Genomic DNA, 14,407 nt, shown 5'->3' with positions numbered 1-14,407 from the left:
ATAAAACATAAACAATAAAACACAAAAACTGAAAAACAACAAATAGTGTAAGAAATTTATTACAAAATTAAAAGAAAAATAACTGAATATTACATAGCAAAATCCAGAATGGAATGTAACAATATTATGAAAAGGAAAGTTGCCACTCTAACACAATGAAACTGCAGGCAGTATTGGTAGAAGACTACTACAAAATCAAGGGTGAGTTAAAAAAAGCATGAGATTGAATCCCACTCGTAAACTATGGAACCTAAACAGGCTTTACAATTAGTCATCGAGGACCTACCAATTGATGCTGTACCCATCAAAATAAAGAATGCACTAACTGCAGAGGGGTTTGAGGTGACACTTGTACATAAGGTCAAAAACCCAGTTCTGCAAGGGGAAGGGGAAAATTGTTGCAAGAAAGAGATTAACTTTCTAGTGGTAATCATAAATAACAACAAGTCTCAGAGAGTTTTTGAAGTCCTACATACACTACTGGCCATTAAAATTGCTACACCACAAAGATGACGTGCTACAGACACGAAATTTAACCGACAAGAAGAAGATGCTGCGATATGCAAATCATTAGCTTTTCAGTGCATTCACACAAGGTTGGCGGCAGTGGCGACACCAACAACGTGCTGACATGAGGAATGTTTCCAACCAATTTCTTACACACAAACAGCAGTTGACCAGCGTTGCCTGGTGAAATGTTGTTGTGATGCCTCATGTAAGGAGGAGAAATGCGTACCATCACATTTCCGACTTTGATAAAGGTCGGATTGTAGCCTATCGCAATTGCAGTTTATCATATCACGACACTGTTGCTTGCGTTGGTCAAGATCCAATGACTGTTACCAGAATATGGAATTGGTGGGTTCAGGAGGGTGATACGGAATGCCGTGCTGGATCCCAACGGCCTTGTATCACTAGCAGTCGAGATGACAGGCATCCTATCCACATGGCTGTAACGGATCATGCAGCCACGTCTCGATCCCTGAGTCAACAGATGGGGACATTTGCAAGACAACAACCATCTGCACGAACAGTTTGACAACGTTTGCAGCAGCATGAACTATCAGCTCGGAGACCACGGCTGCGGTTACCCTTGACACTGTATCACAGACAGGAGTGCCTGTGATGGTGTACTCAACGACCAACCTGGGTGCACGAATTTTTTCGGATGAATCCAGGTTCTGTTTACAGCATCATGATGGTCGCATCCGTGTTTGGCAACATCGCGGTGAATGCACATTGGAAGCATGGTTTCGTCATCGCCATACTGGCGTATCAGCCGGCGTGATGGTATGGGGTGCAATTGGTTACACATCTCGGTCAACTCTTGTTCGCATTGACGGCACTTTGAACAGTGGACTTTACATTTCAGATGTATTATGACCTTTGGCTCTACCCTTCATTCGATCCCTTTGAAACCCTACATTTCTGAATGGGGGGTTCCATATGGTTCCCAAGTTGTGCAGCGACTGTAAACCATAAAATTACCAAATAAGCAGCAACCAATCACAAATCATGTTTTCTTTATTTACTTTTGCAAATTGATTTCAACTGATTAACAGCCATCATCGGAGCTTTCAACGTGTATGTTCCCTGAGTAATAACACTGTCTTAAACAGACGTCAGCATCTCTGCTATATGGTGAGTAGCAACTTTCCTTTTCGTAATATTGTTACAAACTATACTTTCTCTGTTACAAATATGGTAGGCAGTAGGAACCTGTTATAAAGTGGTTGCATTACTACAGTAATTAATAAACATAGTTTTTCAGTAGTTCTGAGTTTTATTTAGTAAGAAATTGTTCTGTGTATCCTCTGGTAAGCTCCTATCCATAAAATTAATACATTTATACACCTTCCTCCCAGCCACAGATTGATGTCACTCTAGTTCAGATTCAATGCACATTCTATTTGAGGTACACCTGCAGTGATTATTTCCAATTCTGAAGTTTCTGTTTTTTTGTGTACACAGTCCAGATTTCTTAAAGCTATAGTATGCAATATTTTAGTTGGATAGGAAAAACCAGTTACCAGTTGTTCTTGTTATATATAATGATTTGGCATTCTATAACTAAAAGTGTTGTGCATGAAAGTTGAATAATAAGTTCCTGAATATCAATAAAACATCAGTTATTGTGAACATTTTATCATAAACAGGAAACTTTAGCAAGGAGTACTATAAAACTGTGGCTACATGATGGTTTGAAACGGAAGGGGGAAATATATCTATAACTACTGAACAGGAAGTTTGGTAAATTTGTAATGTTTTAAAGAAAGCTTAAAGACTGCTGTAATTAAAATACAGTATTATGTTCTGTATCTAAATATGCATGCTCTGTAAAGATTCAGAGAAACACAGTTTCAGCAGGGCAATCATTTAAACTTCAAACACATCCAATATGGGTAGTAAAAATGTTGCTGATTGGGAATAGTGTACAACAGGGCTTAACAACTGGCTGGTTTTGAGCGCAATTACTCGCGTCTGCTCAGGCACGTGCTAGCAAGCAGGTGCAAGGTCGCAGAGTAGGGAGGGAGGGGAAATGCGCGCACACGTTTGAATGTGATCTCGCGTTCTTAGCAGATTTAACTAGCCATCTGAATGCTTTGAACATTTTACTACAAGGTAAAGATCTGCTAATTACTCATTTCATAGATCGAATATGAGCTTTTAAATGAAATTTACACTTTGGGTGAGTCAGCTGGAAACAGGAAACCTAGCTCATTTTCCTAAATTATCATCCATGCAAGATGTTCACAAAGACGGTGAACGTTATTCACATAGTTTAGTTGATCAGCGCTTTCAAGATCTGACAGCACTAGACAGTGATTTTAATCTGTTCTCTCCATATTCAGCGAATATTTAACAGATTCGTCCTGAGCTGCAAAAGAAATTATTGACCTGCAGTGTGACAGAGAATACAGAGACAAATTTCAGAACAAGAATAACATTTTGGAATTCTACAGACACTTCCCTCAGAATAGATTTCCTCGTTTGCTACAATAATATCAATGTTCGGTTCCACGTATGTTTGTGAACAACTGTTCTCTGCAATGAAATGTAACAAGACACGCTTGAGAAACGCATTGTCTGATTGAAATTTAAACTGCACGCTGCGCCTAAAATGCACAAGAACAATTACTCCAAACATAGACACAATTGTAAAGGGCAAAAAGTACAAGATAACCGAGAATCCCACACTTCAGTGACACCTTTTATTGTGTAACAGTTCACAAATTAATGCGAATGTAGAGGTATACACTAAGCTAATAAAATTATGTGGCATGTGCACATTCTCCTTTATTTGTTTCATTTGTCGCAGTAATAATTCGTGAGTGATATCCCTGCAGGTGGCCGCGGATTTACATTGACTGACGGCAGCTGTTGTGTGCCCCACGTGACTTTCCCCACTCTCCGCTCTGGTCCGGTAGTGGGGGTAGTGTGCTCGCGCTGCTCCGTGCTCGCGCCTTGCTGCTCACAGCTTGCTCCGCGAGCACGTATGTTGTGAAGCCCTGGTGTACAAGCACTTTTCTAAGAAATTTAAATAATTATCAAACTCTCACTTGAAATGTTCAGCAATCAGTCTTCTGGAGGTAAAGTGTGATTTTTCTGTGGCATCAAGAAACAGCTGAAATCATTAAAATTGAACAAATCCCCAGGGTCTGATGGAATCCTTATAAGATCTTGTCTATATTCAGTTCACAACTGAGTTACCCCCTCTGTTAACTATATCTATTGTAGTTCTCTCAAACAAAAAATTGCGCCCAGTAGTTGCAAGAAAGCACAGGTCACATCTGTCTACAAGAAGTGTAGCAGAAATGGTCCACAAAAACTACTATCAGCATCCCTGACATCCATTTGTTATAGAATATTAGAACATACTGTGACTTCAAACATAATGAGGTATCTTGAACAGAACAACCTCCCCCATGCCAACCAGCACGGATTTTGAAAACATGGATCACGTGAAACCTAGATTGCATTCTTCTCACATATGACATCCTGAATGTCATGGATCAAGACAGTTGGGCAGATGCAGGATTTCTCAATTTCCAAAAAACATTTGACTCAGTACCACAGCTATGCTTATTATCAGAACTCTGGTCATATGGGGTATCAGACAATAGATATCACTGGATTGTGAATTTCTTGGCATGGAAGAGCAGCATGTTACCTCGTATGGAGAGTCATCGTCAGATTTAAAAGTAACTTTGGGCTTACCCCAGGGAAGCGTGTTGGGCGTCGTGCTGTTGTATATTAATGATATTGTGGACAATATTAATAGTAACCTCAGACTTTTCACAGGTGATGCAGTTATCTATGATGAAATGCAGTCTGAATGAAACTGTACAAATATTCAGTCAGCCCTTGATAAAATTTCAAAGTGGTGCAATGGTCGCAGCTTGCTTTAAATATTCACATATGTAAAACTGTATATGTCACAAAACAAAAAACATATAGTATCATATGAATATAATATTAGTGACTCACAGTTGAAGCCTCTAAACTCACACAAATACTTTGGTGTACCACATAATAGGGTCATGAAGCTAAATGATCACATAGGCTCAGTCATGTGTAAAGCAGGTAGCAGTATACAGTTTCTTAGTAGGGTACTAGGGAAATGCAATTACCCTACAAAGGAGATTGCTTATAAATCACTCTTGCAACCCATACAAAACATGACTGGCAGAGGATATTGACTGTATACAGAGAAGGGCAGCATGGGTGGTTGTAGGTTTGTTTGACTCACAGGAGAGTGTCACACAGATTCTGAAAGAAGCGAACCGGCAGACTCGTGAAGATAGATGGAAACTATCTCGAGAAAGTCTGCTAACAAAATTTCAAGAACTGACTTTATATGATGACTGCAGGGATATTCTACAATCCCCTACCTATCACTCCCAAAGGGAGGACAAGATTAGATTAATTACAGACAACATAGAGGAATTTAAACAATCATTTTTTCATACTACATATGTGAATGAAATAGGAAAAAATGAGATGTACCCTCTGCCATGCACTTCACAGTGGTATGCAGAGAATAGATGTAGATCCCATAGTGAAAGACTGATGTGATGAATATCATCCTCATACATGCCAGAACATACTACATAAAGCAACAGAACACTAACTTAACACAGAAGCATGAAGTGTAAGAATACCAGTATTAGATTCCCAGTATCATCCTCCTGGGACTGCCATTATGGAGGAGGTGTGATATGTATCACATGAAAGACTTCAACAATAGAGATTCTGCATTTTAACTCATTACTGCCTGAAGCCCTGCATTTACTACACTAGACAGTGACAAGCAGAACGAGAATTTCTAGTGATAGCTCCATTGTAACATTGGAGAGAACGTGAATAGCAAACAGTTTTGGACCTAACTGGCCTTGTTCAAATGTTCACATATTTAATTGGAGCTATAAGCAAATATGACTTCAGTTTGCATTTTAAAATGTTTTCATTGTCTGTTATTACCTTCTGTTCCGAAAGGAAATAATCAGATATTTTTACAAGTGCAGAAAGGAAATAATCAGATATTTTTACAAGTGCATACTTTACTCCCTTCCATCAACAGCAAGAGGGTCAGAGATGGTGAATAAGGTCCCCCTGATCAGAAAGTTAGATGGATGTTTTATCTTGTTCTCCCTCAAAACAAGCCATATACTGTAAAGAATCCCAAATTACATTCTCTTCTAAAATAGTGAAAACACAGGTTTCAGAAGCACTGATTTTACTCTATTGATAAGTATTTAAATGTATAAGATATATTATACAATGACTACTATAAATGTATACATAGGCTCATCTCTGTCGGTGTCTACTTACTGCAGCAACAACACTCCTAAGTGTAGAGTATGCACGAGTAAAAGTCTCGAATAGGGTCAGGGGCGTACTTACATGTTTTGTTCAGGAATGTTGTCAGCACTTGCTGTGAGGTATGATGGGAGCAAAAGAAGGCATGTCAGCTGTTAGTTTTATGCAGTCAATGAGAGAGCAGCAGGCAGACATGTTTCAAAAAAATAAATCTGGAAGAACAGGTGAAACATTGCTGTAAACAAGGATTATAAATTGAACTGCTCATTGTTTGAATCACAGCTATTTAAACTGTGCTAGTATCTGCAAACCAAGGACAGCATCGCAACCTATGATGTATTTGAAAAAGCAATGAAATATTTCTCTGCTCTGTGTTGCTACACAATTGATCTGTGTGGTCACACTGAGTAAGTGGATCCATGGTTTTTAATTAAACCATGGGAAGATGAAAGTGGATCAACACTTTTTTAATTAAATCAGGGGACAAGGTAGGCAGATCAATGTTTATTAATATATTGAATGTGTGACTCTGTTATGAATAAACATTGACCCACCTACCTTCTCCCATGATTTAATTAAAAAACATTTATCCACTTACTCAGTGTGCTTGTGCCGATCAATTCCATGGTCATTTCACCACCACATTTGATACACTTTTGTGTCTCTGCAATTAATCCATTAGCCACGCACCTATGGAAGATGTTGCCATGCAGGACTAAATCACTTAAATCAGTCCACTTTACAGTACTTGCTGCCACAATCACAAAATATTTCTTTTGAAACTTACTAATACATCGAAAAATAGAAAACAAGACAACGATTTCAACTTCGGTGCTAGAAACACATTGCCTCTCTTCTTGCCTCTCACTGGTTATGTCAAAGGATCATCCTATTGGTTATGAGAAACTGACACGTTGCCAACCCATGAGCAGTAGATAAGTATCGCTGTGATTGCTGCTGGCCGTGATCTAGACTTTAGTGATGTGCATGTATAGATTTCTAATTTAGTATTGTAATTTAAGAGTGTACGCATACAAATGAGGATTGTATGAATAATGTGTTTATATATATCTTTATATATGCACTATTCAGTACATAAACTAACTTAGTCAGTATCTAATGCTTAAATTACTTATGTAGACAAGAGGACCAATAAAAATACAATACAATCCCAACTTGATTATGTGCCTATCCACCATCCATCTCAATCACAAAGTGAGTTTTTAGCATTACTCCTCCCATTACTTAGATTCCACCGATGACTTACCATTATTGTGATGAGAGTTTGTTGACAACTGACTGCTGTTTTAAATGTGTTCGAGAGATGCAACAGAAGAATCCCCAGGAAAGGTAGTCCACCGGTAGAGAAGATATTTTGCAAAACCCTTGTTCAACTGATACTCAATTACTGCTCATTATTTGGGATTTTTACCAGAAAGGCTTGGTACATGCAGAAGATCCAAAAGAGAGCAGCTCATTTCATCATAGGTTCATTTAGTTAGTGCAAAAAATCGTACAAATGTTCATCCAAGTCTTGTAATGCCTATTACCTTGTGGGTGCCCCACACACAGCCAGCCTCTTGGGTAGCTGCCTTTGTTGTGTAGTGCACATCTGATCTATTTAGGGGGACCCTATAGCTCCCAACCCTACGATGCAACTCTACGAAGTAACAGCCTAGGTTGCCACAGAATGGTCAGAGTCAAGCCTTCCACTTGACCACCAACCGGGGGGGCCACGACCTGTTCTGGGGACAACAATGCAGATTGTGAGCTTCACTGAAACTTTGTGAGCATGGCTGGTATTCTCAACCCCCTCTGATAGTCACTGGAATTATTAAAGTATAACCTCAGAGCCCAGATAATAGCCATCGTTTGTTCCAATGTACACCACACTCTGTAGTTGGTTGCACCTTGTTCCCTCAATGGCCCCCAGAACAGCCTCTTCAACATAATGAATGAGACCTGCAGGCACACACACCAAGTGTACACAGTGTTCCTCTCCACCCCTTGCTGCCATTTCCCTAAGTGGTACCATCATTCACAATTTGTCTGCCCATTGCACGACATTCCAAAATGAAATAGCATCTTATATACATCCTGTTTCGTAATACTTAAATCATCTTGGACATAACCCAGGCAAGGTTCTCAGTTTCACATGTGGATGAAACACAGATTTAATTTTGTGACTATTAAATATTATTGCGACTCTTGGAGAATTTTCTTCAAAGTATGACAAAAACACCTTGACATTTTTACATGATACTCCCTGGATTAGTCTCCATTTCAGTTGGAATGTGAGATGAAACTGCCTCTCTGACTAACAATCTGTCATATCACCATCTTTAGATATTGATCAGGATCAGAAACAACGCAATCTGCAAGCTTTTGTGTATGTACTCTGCTCTTGGGGCTCCATGCTTCACATCAAACATCCTACTATTGTCTTCAAACTTCTTCACCAAAGTCAGTTTGGTATTTCATCATCTGACCACATCGACCAACATTTAAGTATCTTCTAGAAAATGTTCACGCTTCTGAGACAGACTTAATTACTTAATAATGATGAACAGAAGCAACACAATGTTGTACACTCCAATCCTCCATTACTACTGGCATATGAAGTAGCATTCTCTCCCTTATCCTCCACTTCTTGGCCACTCAATGCAAGCTATTGTGCATGCACACTATTCAAAGTGAATCACATCAGTAGACTACACATCACTGTGTATATACACATATTCATACAATAACTGAAGCTACAACTCTGAATTGTAGAAAGGGAGGAAAGCCACAAGGCAGTACACTTTGAAGGAAATTCCACAATGGGATATAATATGTATATGAAAAAATAATGATAATAACAACAATAATAATAATAATTGTTGTGTACATAGTTCTGCGTAGTCAGCGCGTACACAACTTTCCCAACAGAGTGCGCCCCGCTAAGCACAACAGCGCTCGTCCGTCTCCGCACAACGAGATGGCGCTGTCTTAGAGACTGACTAAATTCTGCTTCTGCCGATCCGCGTATTAATATGTAACACAACCAATGAGATTGCTGCTAACGTAGAACCATTTCTCCTCACGGATCACACTCACGCAGTGATACCTGAACGCTCGAGGTATTATAACGAGTGTACAGACCTCCGATTAATCAGTCTGCATTAGTCTGTAGACAAGTTTCAGTCTGCGCCTAATAAGATCATCATATTCCTGTACATAGCCATGAAGATAAATGAATAGACACTTTGTTAAGTAGCAGAGATATGTGAGAATAAGATTAACGAACCAAGACCAAAGGAACTTCAGATTGTCAATTGTAAACAGCATCCAGAATCAAGTTAAGTAATTTCTATGCTTTTTATTATTTTAATAAATGTGTGTGAAAATTAATCAAGTTCTGTTTAAAGTAGGTCACCGTCAATCTGCTACTCTAAGCGGGCAAGTGGCATTTCTATCGTCTGACCTAACGGCAGAAGATAAACACGCCACGATAAGACCACGAGACATATTGCTGACTCTCACCTACTTCGTTAGAGCAACAAGTCAAATAATCTGACGGTGTGTGTACTGAAGGTCTTACAGTATGCACACCACAATAATAATAATAATAATAATAATAATCCCCGTGGAGGCCCGGGAAAAGGCCTCCGGTATGTTCTGCCAGTCAACAAAGGCGACGAAAAGAACAAGCCACTAACAGGGCTAACCCCTCTTTTAGTGTGATTAGTTGGTTCAGGACAGAACTAATGAAGCCTCGGACAATTGCTGTCATGGTCGGGGACGACGCTTGAACCCTATGCCTGTCCACAATGGTAATGACACTGCTAGCCACACGGAAAATGATTTAAATCCAAATAGAGGTGTTTTGCAGGATATGCTTCCTGCAACCACTCTAGAAGGAAAACAAAGACAGAGGATGAGATGGTCAGATGAAGTTAATCGACATCTCATGTTCTGTTATTACCAAGCAACAAACTTAGGAACCAACACAACTGGATACAGATCACAAGTATACACAACATTTATTACCAGATACCCAGAATTAAAATTTTTAACAGAACAATGACTAGCTGATCAGATCCGCGTAATAATCAAAAATAACAGGATACCCCAGTCAGAATTAGAAAACATCAAACAACAAGTACAACAAATACTGGAACAAAATAATGTGTAATCAGAAGAATAAAATACAGTAATGGACTCAAACATCCCAGAGCAAACAAACAAAGAACAACACGCATCAATTAAACAATCAGAGGAAAACGAAATCTTAAGACAGCCACCAGAACAAGCACAAATAGAACACGAAGTGACACACATGTTAGATACAGAAGAAAAATTTCAGCTGACACACATAGAATACAAAGACACAAATACAGACATTAGACCATTCTTGCATAGACCACCAAATAACCCACAAGTCGAAACAACAATAACAACTATCAACACAATCATACACAACAAAATACATAAAAATACAACTATGGAAGAGTTACAACTACTGGTTTATATAGGAGCACTCACTACACTAAATATACACACTAGGCAGAGATCAGAACCAACCAACACACAGAAGAAACCCACAAAACCAGCGTGGCAACACAGGCTACAGATAAGAATAGAAAAACTGAGAAGAGACATCGGACAGCTAACACAATTTATAAGAAATGAAATATCAGACAAAAAACGAAAAAGGTTAGGTAAAATCTCACAACAAGAAGCAATAGAGCAATTAGATGAAAAGAAGCAGAAATTACAAGCATTGGCCAAACAACTTAGAAGATACAAAAAAAAGTGAAAATAGAAGGAAACAAAACCAAACATTCAACACAAACCAAAAGAAAATTTACCAGACAATAGATAATACACACATTAAAATACACAATCCACCAAACATAACAGACACGGAACACTTCAACACAAACCAAAAGAAATTTTACCAGACAATAGATAACACACACATTAAAATACACAATCCACCAAACATGACAGACATGGAACACTTCTGGAGCAGCATATGGTCAAACACGGTACAACATAACAGGCATGCATGGTGGATACAAGCAGAAACAGACACATACAAGATGATACCACAAATGCCTGAAGTGGTAATTTTGCAACATGAAGTCACCCAAGCAATTAATTCTACTCACAATTGGAAAGCCCCTGGAAAAGATAAAATAGAAAATTTCTGGCTAAAGAAGTTCACCTCAACAGATTCACATCTAACTAAATTATGTAACAGTTACATTGCAGACCCATACACATTCCCTGATACACTTACACATGGAATAACCTATCTGAAACCTAAAGATCAAGCAGACACAGCTAACCCAGCAAAATATCACCCCATAACATGCCTACCAACAATATACAAAATATTAACTTCAGTCATTAGACAGAAATTAATGACACATACAACACAGAACAAAATTATAAATGAAGAACAAAAAGGCTGTTGCAAAGGAGCACGAGGATATAAAGAGCAACTGATAATAAATGCAGAGGTGACATATCAAGCTAAAACTAAACAAAGGTCACTACACTACGCATACATTAATTACCAAAAAGCTTTTGACAGTGTACCCCATTCATGGTTACTACAGATATTGGAAATATACAAAGTAGATCCTAAATTGATACAGTTCCTTAACATAGTAATGAAAAATTGGAAAACCACACTTAATATCCAAACAAATTCACACCACAGTCAATACAGATTAAGTGTGGAATATACCACGGAGATTCATTAAGTCCTTTCTGGTTCTGCCTTGCTCTGAACCCACTATCCAACATGCTAAATAATACAAATTATGGATACAATATTACTGGAACATACCAACACAAAATCACACATTTGCTATACATGGATGATCTAAAACTACTGGCAGCAACAAATCAACAACTCAACCAATTACTAAAGATAACATAAGCATTCAGCAATAATATAAATATGGCTTTTGGAACAGACAAATGTAAGAAAAATATCTTAGTGAAGGGAAAACACACTAAACAAGAAGATTACATATTGGATAACCACAGCGACTGCATAGAAGCGATGGAAAAAACAGATGCCTATAAATATCTAGGATACGGACAAAAAATAGGAATAGATAATACAAATATTAAAGAAGAACTAAAAGAAAAATACAGACAAAGACTAACAAAAATACTGAAAACAGAATTGACAGCAAGAAACAAGACAAAAGCTATAAATATTTATGCTATACCAATACTGACCTACTCATTTGGAGTAGTGAAATGGAGTAACACAGACCTAGAAGTACTCAATACACTTACACGAACACAATGCCACAAATATAGAATACATCACTTACATTCAGCAACAGAAAGATTCACATTAAGCAGAAAGGAAGGAGGAAGGGGATTTATCGACATAAAAAACCTACATTATGGATAGGTAGACAATTTAAGAAAATTATTTATAGAATGAGCAGAAACTAGCAAAATACACAAAGCAATCACTCGTATAAATACATCAGCTACACCACTGCAACTTCATAACCACTTCTACAACCCTTTAGATCACATAACATTAACAGATACAAAGAAAGTAAATTGGAAAAAGAAAACATTACATGGCAAGCACCCGTATCATCTAACACAGCCACACATCGATCAAGACACATCCAACACATGGCTAAGAAATGGCAATATATACAGTGAGATGGAAGGATTCATGATTGCAATACAGGATCAAACAATAAACACCAGATATTACAGCAAGCATTTTATTAAAGATCCCAATACCACAACAGATAAATTCAGACTTTGCAAACAACAAATAGAAACAGTAGATCACATCACAAGTGGATGTACAATACTAGCAAATACAGAATATCCCAGAAGACATGACAATGTAGCAAAAATAATACATCAACAACTTGCCATACAACATAAACTAATAAAACAACAAGTTCCCACATACAAGTATGCACCACAAAATGTACTGGAGAATGATGAATACAAATTATACTGGAACAGAACCATTATAACAGATAAAACAACACCACATAACAAACCAGACATCATACTCACCAATAAAAAGAAGAAATTAACACAACTAATCGAAATATCCATACCCAATACAACAAACGTACAGAAGAAAACAGGAGAAAAAATTGAAAAATACATCCAACTGGCTGAGGAAGTCAAGGACATGTGGCATCAGGATAAAGTTGACATTATACCAATTATACTATCAACTACAGGAGTCATACCACACAATATCCACCAGTACATCAATGCAATACAGCTACATCCAAACGTATATATACAACTACAGAAATCTAATTATTGTTACATGTTCAATTACCCGAAAGTTCCTAAATGCAATGTAACATATACCGTACAGTTAAAAGGAAGTAACACTTGATCAAGCTCTGCTTCACTTTCCATTTTTAACCAGACATAATGTCTGAGAAAGGAAAGAAATAATAATAATGTCATCTTGGTAAGAATTTTAACAAATAGAGCTTGGAAACCTAATGGAGACGTACAGTGCCTGACAGTCTCACCAGACTAATATGAAGTTGCGAGCATTAAGAAATCACTGATTTCAAGCTGGCTGATAAAGAATTGTAGTTAAATATGTGATGCAGTGACAGACCATTTATAATTACATAACACCAACGCAATACAAAGAGGCCATCAATTGACACACAGGGCAGAATTCAACAGTTCGACAGTTCCTGCCAGCAAACAAGCCTTGGTTGTCTGTCAGCCAACAGCAGAAAATTCTGTGAGTGAAAGAATCTATTCAGTTGACCTTGTTTACTAAGAAGGATCTCCATTCTTGCTGGTACATGCCTCTGGACTGTCACTTACAATCTACATCTACATCTACATTGATACTCCGCAAGCCACCCAACGGTGTATGGCGGAGGGCACCTTACGTGCCACTGTCATTACCTCCCTTTCCTGTTCCAGTCGCGTATGGTTCGCGGGAAGAACGACTGTCTGAAAGCCTCCGTGCGCGCTCTAATCTCTCTAATTTTACATTCGTGATCTCCTCGGGAAGTATAAGTAGGGGGAAGCAATATATTCGATACCTCATCCAGAAACGCATCCTCTCGAAACCTGGCGAGCAAGCTACACCGCGATGCAGAGCGCCTCTCTTGCAGAGTCTGCCACTTGAGTTTATTAAACATCTCCGTAACGCTATCACGGTTACCAAATAACCCAGTGACGAAACGCGCCGCTCTTCTTTGGATCTTCTCTATCTCCTCCGTCAACCCGACCTGGTACGGATCCCACACTGATGAGCAATACTCAAGTATAGGTCGAACGAGTGTTTTGTAAGCCACCTCCTTTGTTGATGGACTACATTTTCTAAGCACTCTCCCAATGAATCTCAACCTGGTACCCGCCTTACCAACAATTAGTTTTATATGATCATTCCACTTCAAATCGTTCCGTACGCATACTCCCAAATATTTTACAGAAGTAACTGCTACCAGTGTTTGTTCCGCTATCATATAATCATACAATAAAGGATCCTACTTTCTATGTATTCGCAATACATTACATTTGTCTATGTTAAGGGTCAGTTGCCACTCCCTGC

The 14,407-nt window shown here is 38.4% G+C and overlaps 1 protein-coding gene across 4 annotated transcripts in view; it reads right to left on the bottom strand.

The window, feature by feature from the left end:
• The window catches only part of LOC124544684 (DNA ligase 4), a 297,481-nt gene that overhangs the window by 241,419 nt on the left and 41,655 nt on the right, over positions 1-14,407 (bottom strand). The window lies entirely within an intron of this gene.

Source organism: Schistocerca americana, chromosome 8, assembly GCF_021461395.2.
Source record: "Schistocerca americana isolate TAMUIC-IGC-003095 chromosome 8, iqSchAmer2.1, whole genome shotgun sequence".
NCBI lineage: Eukaryota > Metazoa > Arthropoda > Insecta > Orthoptera > Acrididae > Schistocerca > Schistocerca americana.
Note: the sequence above shows the minus strand (reverse complement) of the source record. Positions and strands in the feature narration are given on the sequence as shown.